This window comes from Neopelma chrysocephalum, unplaced genomic scaffold, assembly GCF_003984885.1.
Source record: "Neopelma chrysocephalum unplaced genomic scaffold, ASM398488v2 Primary Assembly neopelma1_44, whole genome shotgun sequence".
In the NCBI taxonomy this organism is placed as follows: domain Eukaryota; kingdom Metazoa; phylum Chordata; class Aves; order Passeriformes; family Pipridae; genus Neopelma; species Neopelma chrysocephalum.
The window spans coordinates 951,281-970,991 of NW_020897703.1; the positions used below are offsets into that span (position 1 = coordinate 951,281).

At 41.8% G+C, this 19,711-nt stretch overlaps 1 protein-coding gene across 5 annotated transcripts in view; it reads right to left on the minus strand.

Moving 5' to 3' along the window:
• ERBB4 (erb-b2 receptor tyrosine kinase 4) overlaps positions 1 to 19,711 on the minus strand; it is a 608,029-nt gene that overhangs the window by 36,485 nt on the left and 551,833 nt on the right. The window lies entirely within an intron of this gene.

A 19,711-nucleotide genomic window follows, 5' to 3' on the forward strand; every position in this document is an offset into this window, starting at 1 on the left:
AAAAACAATTTTTTATTCCAAGTGCTGAAACGCCCTTGCCTCTTCACTCCTTACAATACCGCCTATAGTACTATAATAAGACACTAGATCAATGGCCATTTTTTTATGAGCATATATATTCTGTTAGAAGTACTTTTGTTAACAAGCTCATCCAGCTGCCTTTACAGATAAGGTAACATATACTCAAGCTTCCCAGTCTTAACCTTATTCTTATTCTGGTGGGAGACTAACCATCTACCACCAGTATGGAAGTTTACATGATGCTTTGTGACACTGAGATAACACCAAAGCTTGGTCTTATTAATTATTTGACACACAAAGGATAGCTGGGCAGGGTTACAAGCCTATAATTTCATTAAAAGGCATTTATGACATTAACCATCATTATAAGAACCTACAGATGAAATTACACACTTGATAATTACCCTTAAGGTATCGCTTAATATATTAGCTCTGTATAATATATATGGTAATTTTAAAAAAATCATTGCTGAATACCAAAGAGATCATATTATCTTATAATACAGATGATTCAGAGACCCACACACAGTGATTAAAACAACCAGATTACTCAGAGCCACAGTCCCGATTTTATTCCCCTTCACAGGCTAAGAAGTTCACACATACCTATCCCCATGCAAACTATCCCCCATGACCAGAACGCAGCCCTTTGGTGACAGAAAGTGGGCAGCAGGTCAAGGGAGGTGATTCTGCCACTCTAGTCCACTCTGGTGAGACCCCACCTGCAGTTCTGCCTCCAGCTCTGGGTTCCCCAGTACAGGAATGACACCGACCTGTTGGAACGAGTCCAGAGGAGGTCACCAAGATGATTAAATGGATTGAGCATCTCTCCTACAGCAGAAGGCTGAGAGAATTGGGATTTTTCAGCCTGGAGAAGAGAAGGCTCTGGGGTGACCTTATAGAAACTTCTGAAGGGGCTACAAGAGAGCTGGAGAGGAACTTTTTACAAAGACATGTAGGACATTTTACAAGGACAAGGCATAATGACTCTAAACTGAAAAGGGTAGGTTTAGATTAGATATTAGGAAGAAATTCTTCCCTGTGAAGGTGGTGAGGCACTGAAACAGGTTGCCTCTGTTGATGCCCTATCCCTGCAAGTGTTTAAGGCCAGGTTGGATGGAGCTCTGAGCAACCCGGACTAGTGGATGGTGTTCCTGCCCTTGGCAGGGGGTTGGAATGAGATGGTCTTAAAGGTCCCTTCCAATTCTATGATTCGATCGAAGTGGATGTCTTTACAAAAAGCATCAAATGGAGCCCTAAAACTGCTGTGGGATTTAGGAGACAAATTTCAGTGCAAACACAACGAAAAGCTTTGAAAATATGTGGGAGATTGTTTGGCATAAACACTGTCTCATGCAGTCAACATGAAGGTGGTTTGAAAGTGGACACAGGAATTCTTTGGCATAAAGCAAATGGAATTATTCTTTAGAAGCACTGCTAGTTGGAGCAAACACACCCTCCTGCCAATTGCAAATCAATACTTTTGGCTTTTGACTATCAGAACTGTGTCTTTGAAGGCATAACGTTTTCTGACATAAAATTAAACCCCATAGAAAAAGGACAAATAAATATCATGGATCAAACAATTGTGAGTCACACAACAAACACATAACAAAACCAGAGGCACCATTACTTAGCACAAGAATCACCATCTGAAGAAACTGAACCAGAAAAAGGCAACACAGGCAGTAGCAATGGCACTGTGTAATAGAGGAAAATCACCCCAAAAATGGTCCCATAAAAGTCAGACAGATTGGGAAATCATATAAGTCCTGCTTCACATCTCTAACACCGAACAGTAAACAGAAAGGGTTTCAAGGCAGCATCGATACTACTCACAACAAGTACTCTGGGAATTAGGTGGACTTCAGCAAACTCCCAGTCTCATGTCCCTCCCTAAAATTATGCTGGTTCTTTGCAGTTCCTGAAAGTTCTGCCCCTGAAGCCAGGATTGCAGCCTTGTGCTTCTCCCAGACACCTGTCTCCTGCAGCTCACAATCTCTTCTTCCACCTTTCATGGGATTAAGCATCTCTCTTCCGTCTTGAATCTTTTACTGCAGAAGAGTTCCTCCCTGAACAAAAACTCTCAAGGTGCTGCCGATATCTCTTTTCTACTTAGTTTAGGAAATATCTCAAATTTTCAGAATGAACAGAAGTCCTCCTAAAGCATCACAGAGTTAACTTCCACTATTCTTATTTGGTCAAAATTCTCAATCCCTCAAAATAATGGGTAGGGGGAGGGAGAAAAGAAACCTCCAAACCTGCAAATAGATCTTTGTGGGCAGGATCTGATGAGGGCACAAGAAGCCAGAGAATTTGATGAGAGAATTCTGCTGGCATCAGAATACATCTGGCCCAAATAAAATTATAATTTTTAACAGATTCACTTGCATCTCTCAGCACTGAAATGATATGAAGGTATTGAAGATTTCTTTTAACAGAAATGAAGAAATAGAATTTCTTTCTTGTTAAGGTCATAACAGATGACCTGTACTGAGGCTTTGGCCTCCTGTCTTTAGCTAATGATGGCAGGAATAGATGTTAAGGTGTCCAAAAACATCCTTCATTGAAAGAGTTAAACAAGCAAATTCTTAACCATGCCTCCTTGATCTTATCTTACCTTCTTTACATATCTAATTTCCAATTATTTTTTAAACATATAAGTTAACAATTTAGGATGTTACACTGTTTATTCTACTCATTCATTTTCATTTATTTCTATCTTGTGCTACTATTTAATATCATCTTAGTAAGATTCTATTTCATTCAACCTAAACTCACATTCTCTTAAGAATGATAAAGATGTGTAATCACCAGCCTGAATATTGCTCCTCACCAATACCACATCTGGTTTTCTTTTATATCCAGAAAGAGGGTAGAAATAGCAGTCTGTGTATCAGTGTACTTACAGTTTACTTCATCTCTGCCAAACAAGCTTCTCAGGGCTTTTTCCCACCTGTGCTATCTGCAAAGCTAAAAACAGATGATGTAGGGTTGACAGCTACAAAATCCTCTGCAGAGTCCCTGACCTGCAGGAATGTAAATCCTCCTAGGAATACCCGGTGTAAACATGTTCGATTTTCCTGATACCTTATCAACAAGTTTTAAAGGTGGGTGGCAGAAGTATAAATGAAAAGGTAGATATGCATATATTTTCAATATATGTATATATTTTCAATAAAATGAGACTATACAAGCAGAAGAAAAAGGATCTAAAAATGGGAATCCTGCAGCACTCACTGTGCCATACTGTCTAAACATACACTATGCCAAAAACCATCACTTGAAGACAGTTTTAAAGCTGGCAGGAAAAAAGCTCTGTATGCATCTCTAATCTTTTAATATGACACAGAAGTATGATAAAAAATACTCTCTGTATGACACGGTTGGTGCCATCACCACCCAAAAGCCCATGAGAGAACACCAAGAGGACATTTTAAGAGAGTTACAAGATAAAACTACAAGCGACCCTCATCTATGACAATGGAAAGAGATCTGTTTGTAAAAATGATGCTCTAAAGTCTGACCCAACAGACACTACGTGTGTCATCTGCAGTGTGATCTGTGAGGCTGGGGAAATGAAACACCCTTCAGGGCTTGTCCAAATCAGAGCTATGCCGTTCCCATACAATTATCAAAGTATAAAATGTCATGATAATATGAACCCCCACACTTTAGTACACGCATTAGAATATCCAGAATATGGGTGGGACTTACATGCTGAAATAACTGAGAGGGAGGTTTGACATTAAGCCATTAATGGTCAGTTGTCCCATTATCTTGAGCCCAGACTCATCTCACGTGGACACAAGAATCAGCCATGACCTACCCATCACTGATACTTCCCCATCACAGTCACGACAGAGGTTCCTCACAGGGAATGTCATTAGAAATGCAATTACTGCTAGGATCCCTCAACACTAAAATCACTCTCTGAATTAGAGTCCAACGCTATTAAAAAGTCAAACATCCCCTGCAAACAGGTATAACACAGATAAGTTGAGCGAGTCCCTTTGGAACCTCAGGATGAGTGAGGAATAGCCCTTTGCCTTTCACAACTGGGAGTGGGAGTGGGAATCACCAGTTTTACTTGCTGAGGTGAATCCTGCTCTCATCAGTTTACTTTCAGAGCTGGGTAGGAGTAACAGAGAACAAAAACTACCTTGTTGAATAGATTAAAATTTAGTAATTAAGAGCTATAAAAGAAGAAAGTCTTTCCCAGTTTTATTACTGAGTGTTTATGAAGTCTCTGGCATGGTGCATAGACAGATTTGGAATGGTCACTTCAGCTACAGTCAAGTATGCTCATTCTCTTTTTACAAGAAAAATGTCAGACCTGAAAATGAGATAACATGCTGGCAACAAACTGAAGTGGGACAGTGGAAGGAAGACTTTGTGTCAAATGGGACAACTTTCTGATAGCTCCAAGTTCTGAACTGCAATAGAAAATACAACATTAGGTTCATAAACCATTAGGACTTCCAGTGCTGCAGATATCTGCAGAGGAGTATCACCAAAGTCAGGCTGGTGGTGGAAATAGGAGAATAAAGGGATTTTTTTAAAAAGGAAAATGAAGCTTTTCTGGCAAGTCACAGGTTTGTCCTCTGAGATATCCCGCCTTTAAGTTGTGGTCATAATTTCCTGTTTTCTTACTTTGTTATTACCAGTGTTACTTTCTGCTGCTGTAATTTGTCTCCCAGTTTCTGGGGGCAGCATTTGAGCACAACCTTCATTTGTACAGCTCAGAGTGTAAGAGTTACAAGCACAGACTACTTCAGATGCTGTAATTTGATTTCCATCACTTTTTTGGACTTTTCAGAGTCCCAGCTCCCTGCTGAAGATGCTTCTGGATTAGTTCAAAGGTGGCAGCTGCCATTCAGGGAACATCCAACTCTTTGAACTGCATGAGTCTTGCCTGAAAGCTCTTTACATCAGGTGCCTGTATTTCATTTCCAGAAAAAGGGTATTCACTGCTCAGGACAGAATTCAAGCAGGTATGTAAGTCATTAAATACAAAGTCCTTTTGGGACAATTACTAAAGATGAACTGAAGTGTATTTAATCACTAACTAAAATTTAACATATGTCTTTGATCTTGCATGATGCAAGACAATTCAAATTAAAAAAGTAACCATAAAAACCTTCACCTGCCTGAAGAACTTTAGCAGTACCAGCGCACAGCAAAACCACTACAAAAGCTTTTTTCTCAGTGAGACCTTTTGTTGTTTTCTATAATATATATATAAGTATTTCCCTAAACTGAGGGCATGTTGATCTTATTCCACCCAGGAATTAAAAGCAGCCTGTCTTTCTTTGATAATAACTTCCACCCACCAAAGCCAGCACACACGGCAGATTCATCAAACAGGTACAGGAAGAAAGAAAATTTCAAGTCCAACTCAAATCTCATGGACATTAATCTGCAGCCTTGGAGACTGCTCTCTTACCATCCTAATAACTTGAGGCTAGCTTAATAACGTGAATCACTGCAGAAAGCCTCAAATGATCATCTCTTCCCCCACATACTCCATGGAAAAAGTGTAATTTTACCTGGGGCTAAATAGACTTTCAAGGAAAACACGGTGCCCTTTGTTGTCAGGAGCAACCGGATTCATCCAGGTAGCTGTTACTCCAGAGATGGCTGTGGGAGGGAAAAACTGACACTGCTCTGAAATACACTGACTCAGTTGCAGAGGTGTGATGTGCCATGTAGGTCTGCTTGGGAGCTGGGACTGGAGGTCACCCTCACAGCCAAGGGAAAGTGAAGGATGCTCTCTGTTTTGGTCCAGAGCTGCCACCAGGCCGAGCTGGGGACTCACACTTTGTGCTATGCACATCTCCACCAGGTGAGCTGCCAAGGGTTTCTGAAAATGTCTCTGCTAACTCTAGTAAAGCTGGCAAGGGACACCCAGTCCTGCATCCAGGGTTGTGGTGTAATTCCCAGTATTTAGGAGTTCAATTAGCTCCCGTTTATAAGGGGTAAGTTAATCTCTCTCTTTTTGGTAAAGGGCAGACAAAGAAAGCTTATGTCATAGTATCGTATTTCTTCCCATCTCCTGCTCACTTGATAAGCTCTCTCAAGGTTTCACTTGTCTACAGTTTAAGTTTGAAGCAATGTGCTATTCATATGTAACAAGCTGCATCTTGTGGTAAAAGTGCTTTTATCTCAAGACGGTCATCTTTAGATGCAGCCTTAGGACAGAAATTTTATATAAGTATCCGGATTTTCCTACAGCTCACAGGTTATGTCCACCTAAGCACGACCAGAGGACTGAAATGTTGCTAGATCTGCATTCAATGTGTGTTTGACAGCAGCAGAGTGGATGCTGTGTGTTCATGCCTGCTGATACATCCCTTTCCTCACAGTCCTTCTGTGACATTGCCATATGTTTTCGGACTAAACAGCTCAGAGCACACAGAAGCAAGACCAAGACTATCTATACCTGACATAAGAGATAGGATCCCGGTACAGCTGGATTTCTACCCCTATGGAAAGATAACCAGCAGCAATGCAACTCCCGCATGGGTAACTCAAGCTAGTTCTGCTGTGAAAAGAGTGGTGACGTTTTGCACATGGGTAGGTCTTACATCTCTCCACTTGTGGATCACCCAGAAGTACAAATTCTGTCTGCTCACATGTGGGAGTGTGATTGCACATTGGCTGACTCAGCTGAAGCACAAAATAGGGATGAGCTGGCTTTGTACCAACCACAGGAGGACACACACTAGCTGTGGCAATATAAACATGCCAGCTACCCATCAAAAGAGCGAGTCTGGATAAAAAGAAGTCAGTGTGAGATCTTTGCTCTGCACCATGTGGCTGCTGCCGTATATTTGAAATAGGACTCCAGAAACAGGAGTCCTAAGGCCTGCTTTACTGCACTGTTAAGCTATGGATCAAGACACAAAATAAAAAAGATGCTGAAGCATAACAGGTCAAAAACTTGGGAAGCAAAAATGAAGGGAAAGAGGTCATGGGACAAAATTAGATTAGAATTACAGGAAAAATGACAGGTGAATCATAAAGGGAGAAAAAGTAGAAAGAAATAAGAGGAGAAGTAATTTCATAAGCTCACGACATTTCAATACTTAATTGACCGGACTGAGCAAACATTTTGATGGGTCTGGTGTCATCTCACCCCTTCACAGCACAGATAAGTGGGTCACTGCTGAACTGATTGGTTCTCAATTTTGAGCTTGTGGGGTCCTTATAATGAAGCTATCTATCCTGAGTAGGTGCTCCACTGTCATCATCAAACATGTCCTCTGTCTGAACTTCTGCAGAAAATACGAGTTGTCTCCCAGGTTCCCTCAAATAATGCAGCTGTCTAGATTAGCTGGTGCTGAACATAAAGAGTCTGTGAAGCACTTCATGTTCTTCTGACGAAAGCTGTTACATAAAGTAGCATAAGCAATGAGATGCAAAACAGGTATTTCAATGTTGGCCATACTGCACGTGGCTCCCCATTCTGGTCCTGCCTACAGCCACATCTGTGCAGCTGCTGTAAAGTTAATTCCTAAGCATGACATTTCTTTGGGAGGGAGATGTGGAGTTGTATCTAATCTCCACTTTGCAATTAACTCAAGACTATTGCCACAGTGCTTTCTTAAGACAGCTGGGTGCAAGGTGCTCTCCTATGCCAGCTTTAGTGCCTTCAATGGGCAAACTGGGTCATACTGGGTCATACTGTGTTACCACTTCACCTGGGCCAGGTGCTCCAGCCTTCTGGACTGTGTGGACACAGGCTACATTACTGTCCCTATTCCCAAAGTGCTCAGAAGGACAGGAAAGTTGTCCTATTAGCTCTGAAGGAAATCACAGATCAGCTTAGGGTGCTGCAGCCCAAAGAAGAGAGAGAAATTGTACCTTCTATCTGTGCTTATAATAAGTGTATCAGCAGTAAGGCCTCAGTAACCTGGAGACAGCTTTGTCTGTCATACCCTCACTATGCCAACACAGATGCGACGCACAAACACATGCTGCAGCCAGAGACACACCCAGAGAGTTTCTGATTCTTCAGTTACTGAGCAGGACCCAGAGCTGCAATAGGAAAAACTTTAATAAAGTCAGGGACTCGTGGGTAAAGGGTCACCCCCAATACTTTGATAAAATACTTCACATCCGATGCCTCCCCGCAAGCGCTGCAGTACCTGCTGCTCACAAGGGCTGCTGAAGGTGAGCACACAAACCAGTCAGGTGTTTTCAGGAGACTGCCCTTTGGATGCACCGCCCCACACGGGAGGAGAAAAAAACATGGCAGAAATTTACTGAGGTCCCCGTCTAAGGAAAAGCCTGACTGTTCAGGTTCATTCCCACTGCAGGGATGCCCTTCCCCAGATGTACCACAGGGCCTGGGCTCTGCGAGCCAGGATTTCCCACCTGCTGTGCCCGCTAACGCTGTCACAACTCACCTCTGTCCAGAAAGCACAGAAACACTTAGCGCAGTTTTGGCTGCAACCCCAGCAACCTGTTGTTAACGCTTTTTTCTGTGAAAGAGGCCTTTAAATAAGAACTGCCTAAATAACAAATTTATTACTGTAAAAGTCTCCTTGCTGGGCAATAAACACTCATTGCAAAGTAACTACAGTTAAGAGGCTGGCAGGAACACAGTCCTTATGGCAAAGGCTGTGAATTGCTGTTTCAAAAGCAAATCATAGTAATCTGTGCTACACGTGCCAGCAGGAGGAACATACCTGTCCTCTGATTTGGGGAGTGCTTAGAGACTTCAGGTTTCAGCTCCCAGTGGCTCACATCCCCCTAGAAAGTGTTTGATGCTTGTCAAAGTGGCAACCAAAGAGAGAGGTATCAATTTGTACAGGCTTTTTGAACGCTATTCTTTTCCCTTAGATTAATTGCTGCAGTTAGACCTGCTCCAGGTCCTTCCTCTGAAGAGGCAGGCAGGTTAAATGCATCCTATAAAGGACTTCCCAGTGCAACTCTGTAGGTCCAAACTGTCCACCAGGGAGATCACTTGGCTTTCCTGCTCAGAGGGCAGCAGCATATTTGAACAACGGACTACTTCTTCCTCACCCCAGCCACTGACCTCTTGCCAATGCAATTACAACCCAGAGAGTGTATTGTGCAGTGCATTCACTCTCTCCAAGAAAGTGTATTTAAAATGGATTACTTCTGCTCCTTAGGCAGGCAATCAATAGAGATGTGGACTGCAATAAGTACAGAGATGTCTGTGGGCTGCAGCACTTATCCTCTGTGTCTCTTCAGAAATTAATTAAAAATCAATGAAGTGTGCAGCCTATTAATAAGGAACCTCCAGATTAACAGATACAAGCACAGCCTTCCCTCAGGTTCAGAATGAACACAGCCCCAGTGCAAACACATTGGAAATTCTCCAGTACTCCAAACCATTCCAAAAGCACCCTGGCCTTGCTTGGCTATGCCCTTCATCTGACTGAACGACAATATTCCCAAATTTATGCATCTTTAACAAATTACATGCTATTTGTTTCAAGACAGCTAAACGGGAGGAATTTGGGTAAACATATAGAGGCTTCAGAGTTACTGTGCTGGCCTTCTAGAAAATGGTCTTATGGCAAAGCAAAACCACCTGTGTGAAGATGGGATGCAGCAAACATCTAACATAGGAATGAGTCCAATATCTTCCCTCAAGTTACAAACTCCTTTTTTTTCAGACAGCTTTCTTTAGAAATGAGTACTGACCCAGTAGCAGATAATTTTCCACTGGAAGTGTGCAGATGAACTGACATATCATGCGCTGGATGCAAGGTTTTCCAGTGTTCACTTTATATTGCTGCATGTTATGATAACATAATATGTGACAAAACAGGTCTTTCCTGTACTCTGTGTACTTGCCTGGTTCAGATGAGACAATGTGTTTGGACAGCTGAACTTAATCTCCCCTTCTCTTGGGCAGTGCCCACAGAGCAGACAGGAAGAACTGTGGTGGTACTATCTTGTGTGTTCAGATGAAAATCCCACAGGAAAAGCCCAGAGCAGCTCCCTGCTTCGCAAAAGGCAAATATGTACATAATTCCACTGATCTTCCTGAAACACTTAAAGGGTGAAATTTTTGACCTCAAGACACAGGAAAAAAGGGCACTTTTTGTCCAATTAAAAGCCGTTAGCATTATCCTGTGTTCTCAATAATTAAGCGTGGAGGATTTTATTTTTCTTTTCTCAGCAAACAGCATGGTTGGTGCTGAATTTCGGAGGGAGGCACCTTTATTTGAAAGATGCCTCTGAAGCACACACAGCTCCAGGGCTCTGTATGACCACTTTTAAAATCACCATTTCAGTGTAAATAGGAAAACGACAGGACAATGAAAGTGCTACTTCTCCTAGAAACCACTGTCTTCAGAAGCTATTCCATAGTGAGGGCCACTGGGCTCTGAAGGAAAAAATGGAACAAGGGCATATTTACCCTCTCCTGCTACTATTTTCTCACGTGAGCAGAACAAGCAGTTGGTCTTTACAATGGCTTCTGCTTTGAATTGCAATATTGTTCCACAACAGAAAATGTTCTGAATTTATTTCAAATGCTTTTGGTACTCTGATTCAAGAGACTCCTTGAATAAATTAAAGGTTTGAACTTCCAAACTCTGTTGCCACTATGTTTCTGAGCACTTCTTAAAAACCCACATCACAGGTAACCATAGTTACCTATTTCATTTTTTTTTCCCTCTTTCTAATTGAGAAGCTTATGACAGCTGACAGAACAGGAGAGGCCAGCCACATAAACAGAGTGTGCTCACCGATAATGGCTGGAGAAACCTGCTAAATAATCCATTAACCTTATTCAATAAATCCAGATGAGTGCTGGAGTGGGGTGAGTGGAAGATAGAAATGTGGTTTCAAGAGACTCTTATTTCCCCCCAGCTAAAACGTCACATTATTATTAATGGTTCAGAGCATCGCCGTGTTGACAGTGAGAGCCCACACAGCGTGAGTCAAACTGCCACTGTGTCCCACCAGTTCCCTGCCTTCAGCGTGTGTGTGGGTATCATTAAATACACCCTGCCACCTTTTCCTTTTCACTCCATGATGCCGGGGAGGATGTTTATAATACAGATAAATTATCCAAGAATATATATAAAAGGTCCATATGCTCCTTGAGAGAATGGAAACAACAGCCAGGGACTTTGCCCTGGCAAAGTAGAGGACAACTCAGCACTGCCCACTGCACTGGGGTGCATGGTCTGTCCCCTTCTCTGCTTCTCTGTCCCCCAGCTCAGCCCTATCTAGACAGTAACACCAACTCTGTGGAGATGTGGGGATAGTGCATCCAAGGCAAGTTTAAACAAACCCTTGCATTACTCTCTTACAGATTACTCACAGAAAATAAAGTATAATTCTACCCTTTAGATAGAATTACAGGACTCAGATAATTATGGAGCACTGACTGCTGTAATAGTTTGTGTTATGTATTGGTTCACTCTTCCTGTAAAGTGGTTCTACAGCTCTACCAAGGGATCACAATCCTACACGGGGGAGAAACTACTTCTTAAGTTGTAAAGGCTTAAAAAGAAACCTTTATCATGGCCTCAAAACAAAACTGATGTCTTCTTTTTGTATATATCCCAGAAATACCTGAATGTGGTTTTGCTCAAGCTTTTGAAATCCATTTACTTTTAGGGTGGAGCACAGCCCTGGAGGTTTTATTTCCCAAATCTGAGAAACTTCCCAGTGAGCAAGAACTGGCTGTTTTAATTGATCTCTGTACACTTTCCAGATACAGCAAATACTTCAGTTACAGCTACATTTTTGTCAGGCTGTCTCTGGAGCCAGGGATGCTATGATTTATTCAAAAAGAAAAAAAAAATACTCATGACTTTGACATCTCAAGATCTGAGCATGTGGGTGGTGAATATATTGGAAATTTTGAGAGCTGCTGAGCTGAAGCAGGTGACCTGAGTAGAACAAAGAGGAATCAGGGCAGGTGTATTTCCAATGACGGTAACATTTCAAGTGTCTTAAGACTCAATTCCTGATTTTCTGAACTTAAAGGGAGTTTTTTCATTAATTACAACTGAGACAGGTTCAAGCCTTGGGTCAGTGCTGCTGCTGCTACTGCAGCACACGCAGTTGCAACATGCAAATGAGGTTGAAAGGGCTTTTAACCATTGGCAAAGTAATTCATAGGAGAAGTAGAGGAAACCTAACAGCCCCGGCCTCCTCTAAAACCCCAAGTCTTCTTTGAGAAGACTCACACTTGAACTTTCTCCCCAGCTATGACCACTTGCTTTTTGCCTCTCAGCTCTACGGCCATGAATTTTACTATGATTTACAATGTCACACTGATAGCCCTGGCTATGGAATACACATGGAGACATTGCCCAGAGTAGTCAAAAGGCCTTTTAACAGAATTCAACCTCTTCCTCTAGCCTGTGACCAAGACCTTCTGGGGACCAGTCACTAACACCCTGTCTAAAACGCTGTCCCTGTTCTTCCTGCCGTTCTGTGGCAGCATTTTCATGCTTGAGACTATTGCTCCAGGACTGCCAATGTACAATATAGCCACAGTTGCTTTTGACAAATTGCCCTATAGATACAGGAACCGTCTTCTTCTTTGTATTGAATGAGAGGATTCCTAAAAGTGTCTGCTAATAGTAAAATCATTGCAGTGGGTAGAAAAGTCTCATGTTGATTTTGGTTCATTTGGATCAGATCCAAACATATGAAAAATCTCCAAGCACAGTTTCCACACTCTCTTGGCTAGCATTTGTCAGCTGTTCCTCCATCTCTTGGCTGCTTCATTCACAGTTCTTTCCTTTCTCTTTAAAACAGCCAAGCTACTTCAAAGGCTCAGCTGTAGAAACTCACCATTTCCCCAAGGACCCAATCATGCTTTTTTCCCCTTCTCTTCAATTAAAACTAACTGGCAGCAGGCTCAAAATATTTCTCTACCTTGACTGAAACACAGCTGATTAAAACACAGGCACAGGCACAACATGACCCCCCTACAGAAATACCTTTAAAAAGGTCTTTACAGGGAAGGTTCTTCAGGAGCAAGGCAGGGAGAACCAAGCTGTCTCTGGGGACAGCATAAAACAATCATGTCAATAAAAGCTGCCCATTGAGCAAGTGGTACAGACTGTGATGGAAAGGACTTCTTTCCAGAGGCACTGAGATGGATGAGGATGCTTGGGATCACATATGGACACCATGAACCAGCTTCTTGCCTGTGACATTATTACTAGAACATAGGACACCCATACATAATTCTGGGTCTGCCTTTCCAGAAAACTGGCACAACCTCCCCAAGCCACACCATTCTAAAATTATGTTTAGCACAACAGCACATACAACACTTCCAACCCCAGATTCTAGAAATATTACGATTCATTTATAAATTTCTAGCCAAGCACATACAGAATGAATGGAACTAAGAGCTTCTGTACTGCATCTGCTAAGAGTCACACCAGTGGGCTGAACTGGGATACAAAGGCTGCAATTCTTTCACATCACAAGAGCTCAGATGTGGCCATTCCCTGTTTTCATTGGAATTGATATTTACTTTTTTTTCCACTTCATGTATTTTTAGCTCGGCTCCCTAAGAAATCAGGATGATGCACTTGTGACATGTGCATACGTATCTTTGTCTGTCCCTCTCTCAGAATTTTCGATGCTTTTGAGTGTTTTCAACCTGATTTTGCACTACACTCGCCTCAGAAGTTTTGCATTCTTATGAGTTTCCTGAAAGCAGGGGGACAAGGACAGGAGAAGGGCTGTAATAGTTTTCCTGCTATTGTGATCACAGTCTCCCTTAGGCACTAGAGACTCCACGTAAGAGAGAGATATTATTGAGGATATTTTAACTAGCACTAGGAACATATTAAATTCCAGATAACCTAATCACGAGACATAAATCATGGGCAACCAGCTCTCAGCAGCTCTACTGCTCACAAAACTGCTTTTCTAAAGAGCTCCAGGGGGCCTCATTGGTCACAAATTCCAAGAAGTACTACAGAAGAAAGAATGTAGCCCTATTTACATACACTTGTCTAGATTAAAATTAGGGCTTCCTGCACCTACTCTGAGGAGCTGCAGACCAGCACACCACTATCCATGGGATGCAGGATCATTTTTCCTTGAATTGCTAAAGGGCAGATACAGAGCTACTGGTAATGGGGTCAGAGAGACAATTTCTTCAGAAAAACTACTGAGAGATTTGTCATTCATGCGGGAATTTCTGTGACATTGCCTCACTTGGCATTACCCACAAGGGGCTGAAGACTACCTGGCCCCAAACTCATAATAGCTATGGTCCCTTATGGACAGTAGGTGCTCAAGAATGGGAAGGACACAACCAAGCCCAGTTTTCCCTCACTAACTGAGGTTGGAAGTGCAGGGTGTGTAATGCGTCTTAGCCTAAGCTGTCTATGAAGCAAAGGCCAAAGTTAGATGCAACACAGCTCTTTTCGCCTCATAGGTAGCTATGGAAGAAGCCATAAGCTGGAAATACCTCAGCAGCAAGCCAGGACACTGCATCTGGACCAAGCTGGTCAGTCCTGTTTAGTGCCCTACTGCACTTCAGAGTCCCACAGGCAGGTGACAGGTTCCCACTGACCTGCACATTCCTGTATCCGCTTCCTGTCTGCAGTGGGGTTCTGACCTGGAGAGCTTATCTTGTAGCAACGGTGACACGCCCAGCCACAAAAAGGCTTCATAAAGCCTACCACAGACTAATTTACTCCTCTTCAAGGACCTCTGCCAAAACCAACCAAAACCCCCCTGTGAACCGTAGAGGGCTGAAGGTCAGTTAGTTTTGGGGGAATTAGGTAGCTTCCCAACACCGAGCCCTCTGAAGGTCCTATGTGTCATGCTGATGCTGCAGGTGCACTGCTATCCTGCTCTAAATCCTACTACAAGTACTTCCAGGAAAAAAGGTTCATTTTACTTTCCTGCTCTTATACCATGAGGATGCTGGGCAATCTGTGTGGTAAAAGAAATGGAAACAGGAGCAGGCAAGACTCTCCAAGACAGCCCGAAGGCAGGTTTTCTCTGACAGTCTCCTGCATGGACTCTCAGCTGTTTAATAATGTGGTTGAACCTAGAGTGCCGCTTTTTTTTTCCTTTAGCAGGAGTACTAATCACAGTCTCATCTATCTAGATTCCTATTTTTATGAAACTCATACAAAGATAATATCTTTGAGACATTTTCTCCCCTGTCAAATCTGAATAAATTTAACCAACATTTTGAAAAGCTATTGCAAGGGAAACTGAAGACACACACAGAGATTGCAGTGAGGCTAATTTCCATAGAAAACCAGCCTAAGTTCAAAAAGTTCTAAGAAAACTCAAGCCCTTACACATATCTTTCTTTTACAGGAAAATAACTTCCCTTCCATTTTTTAATAGAGGTTTAAGTAACCATCCAGCCCTGTCCTGAGGGGGAAAAAGCCTGAACGACATAAATACACTTTGGGCCTTATTTTATGCATGGCAAACCTCACATAGGTAGCTACCATCTGCTTCTGCTGAACTGTGAGCTACCATTCAGGAGAGAGACCACACTGGAGCATCTTCATACCACAAATGGGACCACCAGCGTAGTGCCACGCTGGCACATCCAGGTCAGCAAGCCAGGGATATCTTTCCCATCTTTTCTGTAAGTGCAGCAACACTGTAATTCCCCAGCAAGCAGACTGTCATGGAAGGAAGTCCCTCAGTACTCTGGGAGGTTCACCAATACATTTATCATACGGATAAATTTCGTGTCTTGCTCTGCAGTTCAATTACAGCCAACATAACAGACACAATATACCAACCTCAAACACTGAAAAATCAAGGCCAAAGCCTCTTTCTTAAGAAAAAAAAAAATTAAATTACAAATACTTACTGGGTTCTGTTCTTATTTGCTTTTTGGCCTCTGAGACATTAGAGTATATTTTTAACCCTGTATGCAGGCTCACTCATTCTTTGATTTTGCTTTAAATGAAATCAGAAAAGCTCACAGATCTGACTGGAGTCAGAGACTTCAGAATATCCTGAGGAATGGTGGTCTAGAGCACAACCATGGGCAACAGGGTGGATGTGCAAGAAGACTTAGAGAAAGACATTCTCCAAACATCTGACTCTCAAACTTCTTCCTGAAAGGTCTAAAAGTTCAGTTCATCTTTTAAACCTATTATAATGTATACTACAGTATTCATACTATCATTATATAATGTATATCTCCTGGCCCCACCAAGCTAGGCAGCCTTCATCTGCCAATGAAAACATGATCCCAGACCAATATTAATGTATATGTTTGTGTTTTCAACACCCAAACAGCAGAGTCTCGGTATGTGTTGAACAAACAACAGGCACATCACAATAAGCAGCTGGCCTAGCAAACATCAAAAGTTTTGGAAACATCCCAGTGTGTGTATTTTAAGTTGGAAGTTGGTTTTGCATGTTTCTTATGAGAGAATTAACAGAGGCAAAGGAATAATACAATTCTGGGAGTTGTGTGAAACAACAGGGGACCAAGTGGGAATGAAAACCAGCTCTCATTCAGTATGAGGGTGAGAATGAATTCAGTCTGCTGAATGGATTAGGTGGCTGGAAAAGAGAGGCCATCTCCAGGAACCCAGCCAGGAAGCCCAAATGTCTCCTGCGGGTGAAAAAAAAAGGGAACGACCTGAATGCCAACTGGATGTCTGAATCAGACTAAAGGATGCTACACAATGACATGCAGGAAAAAGGACAAAGAAAGCTAGAACAGGACTTGTCATGACTTGTAGGAAAACCTGAGAACGATGGATTCTGCATTGGATCCAAAGCAGAGGGAAGTAAAGGATTGTCTCCAATTAAGGAGGACTTTTCCATATATTCCTAAATTAACTGAAAATCATTAAAGAAAAACTTGGAACACATTATCCCTCTGCTAGGCTCATAGCCTAGCATATCCCTGGCATGCTGAGAGCTGAAGAACTGCAAATGAAAGGCAGGGGGAGAATTTGCTGTTTGGGGCAGAGGGATGTGGTTCATCAGTAGAAGCAACTGTAACTTCTGTTTAAACATTCCTAGGTGAGAAGAAAAACAGATACAAATGAGGAGAGAGAAAAAGATTAATTTTGAAAGAAATTATCATGTTTTCTGTGGCAATTAGTGAGCATCAGAATCAAAGCTATACTACTTACACAGTTGCAACGTGTTTACTGTGCTGGGTTGCAATTTTACATGTCTAATGCAATTTTAATACTTTTATCTTTTAGGACAGGACTTGGTTCAGACCAAAATAATCACTGTATTAACTTTTTTTTCTCAGCCACTGAAAGCAGTTCAGTTCATTACTGCAGAAACAGCAAGCCTCTCCAGTTCATCATTAATTCCTACTGTTTTAATTAGAAGAAAGAAAAAAAAAGTTCTCTCTGGAAGACTTTGTGTATAATGACACTGTAAATACAAATCTTAGTGCAAAGGTATAAAGTACAAACCAAGACAAGTCAGTTGCTAACGTAAGATCCTGGTAAAGACCAGCTTTGGTAGGAAATTATTTTTCCTTCTGCTGCTCTAAACCCACTGAAATTCACTGCATCGCATCTGCCTGCAGAAGAATGAAGCCCTTAAAACTGTCCTAAAAATGCTTTCAAACCACATCCCTTTACCTTAATTTGACAAACTTCAGGGAAATTTCAGCTCTGAGTAGTGCAGAAAACACCCATTTCTATAATGAGCATGAACTGGGATTCTAATCCCAACAACTCTTCAACGTGGGAAAAGTTTTGATGAAGATGTGAACTTGGACTCATTTCTAGTTTGGGCCAGTTTCTACAGCTACTTTCACAACAGAAGCCAAATCAATAAACCCAGAGCATATCTACAATAATACAGACCTAAGATGGATGGGATTTGAAAGGTATGAACAGACTTAATTAAGAGCATTTTGACCCAAGGGTTTTTTGATCTCAAACTAAAGCATGAGACAAGTGCCACAACTTAGAAACTGCAAGTCCACATTTCCAAAAAGGAGTATTTAAAGTTCAGCAAATGCATATATGGCACTTGATAGATAATAAGTTTGCCTGTCAACTAGGAAATTTAGGAAGCTTCAGATGACGTGGATGAATGCACTGTACACATATATCAGACTGTGAAAAAACAGAGTTTTTTTTTAATTTTCAGAATCCATGACATAAACTGTGATATTTCACATACTGAAGTGGCGAGAATTAGCCAAAAAAAGCTATGCTGAAAAAAAAAAACTAAATGTAAACCACAGCATTACAATGAAATCTAACAATTCCTCTGGGTTGAAATTTTGATAAATACTGTTCTGTTTTTGAATCTTGGAAGAGGTAACACGAATGACCATAGTTAACATGCAAGCCCACAAGGTAAAGATGCAATCTGAAAGGATTTTGGTATCTATTCCTAATCCAGCCCAGAAACTTTCCATCTGAGAGCTACACCTGACTCAAATTCATTTGCTTCCAACAACTAAGTCTTCCAATACTGGGAAATAGATGTGATTAGACAGATAAGAAACTCTAGGGATCTTGTTAATTGTCAAAATTTCCTGCTTATTCATGACTATTGCAAAAGAGTTGCAATAGAAGGAAAGAGGACAATAATTTATTAGCATTCGTGCTGTGCTGGTTTAAAAGTAAACTGGCAGGAGAAATGAACTCAGCTCAAGAGAGATTACAAGTCACAGTTATAATTTACTAAAAAGATGACAATAAATACAATGAGACAGAGAAAAAAAACTACTAGTTTTAAACCCCAAAGACAGGTGTATAACCCAGCACCCTGGGACAAGAACAGAACAGGGTTCATTAGCCCCTGTGCTGAGCACCACGTGGCCCTCCTGGGTGTAAAGGAAAAGGAAAGGAAAACCTGTTGGCCCGAATGATGGTGGCAGTTCTACTGAAGTAAGGATTGCAGTCTTGTCGAGAGTGGCAGCTGCAGTCCTGTTGAAGTTCTGGTCCTCCTCTGGATCTGATGAGTGATACCAGAAGTCCCAAACTCCAAACTTTATATATGCTCGAGTTCAGGTGGGAATGTCCAGTACCTCCCCCAGGGCAGGCAGTTCCACAAGGGCTGATTTAACTCTGTGAGTCATGGCATATTTTTGGAATCTTTGATAGTCTAGGTCATTGCAGCTGCCTATTCTGCCAGTCCATTGTGGCCCATGAGCAGAGATGAGCCCTCAGGCTGGGTGTGAAGGTGTTAATGCCTCCCCAGAGGGGAGTTATCACAGCTGAGTCACTGGTGTGAAGACAAAAGAACACTCCCCTGCCTCACAGGGCAGCTTGAGCCTGAGGTGTCAGGTGTGCCCTGGGCAGCTGCTGCAAACAATCCATTTATTAACAGTCCATCAGAGATGACATAAAGGGTGTAGAATACACAGTTTTGGTTATATTGACACAGTAGTAAACTGGTCCTGGCTCTGTGACTAGGACACATACTAATAATAAATCAGAGCAAAATTAATTCACAAGTTAAAGCAAAATTTTGACCAGAGAAACAGATGCTTCTATTAAAAGAAATAAATTTTTCTTCCACTTTCCATTTTTGCAAGTAATGACTGCTTGCACCTTGACATTTTATTTGTTCCTGGTTACATTATACTCAGTTCAACTACTGAAAGATCTAGCAGATATAGGACAGTCTTCTTCAGGAGACAGAAAGGAAAAAGTTTCTTGCATGTATCTTTGCTGATTAACTGATTCTACCAGTAATATCTGAAGCAACAGTGACCATTCCAATAACTCACTGAGTCATT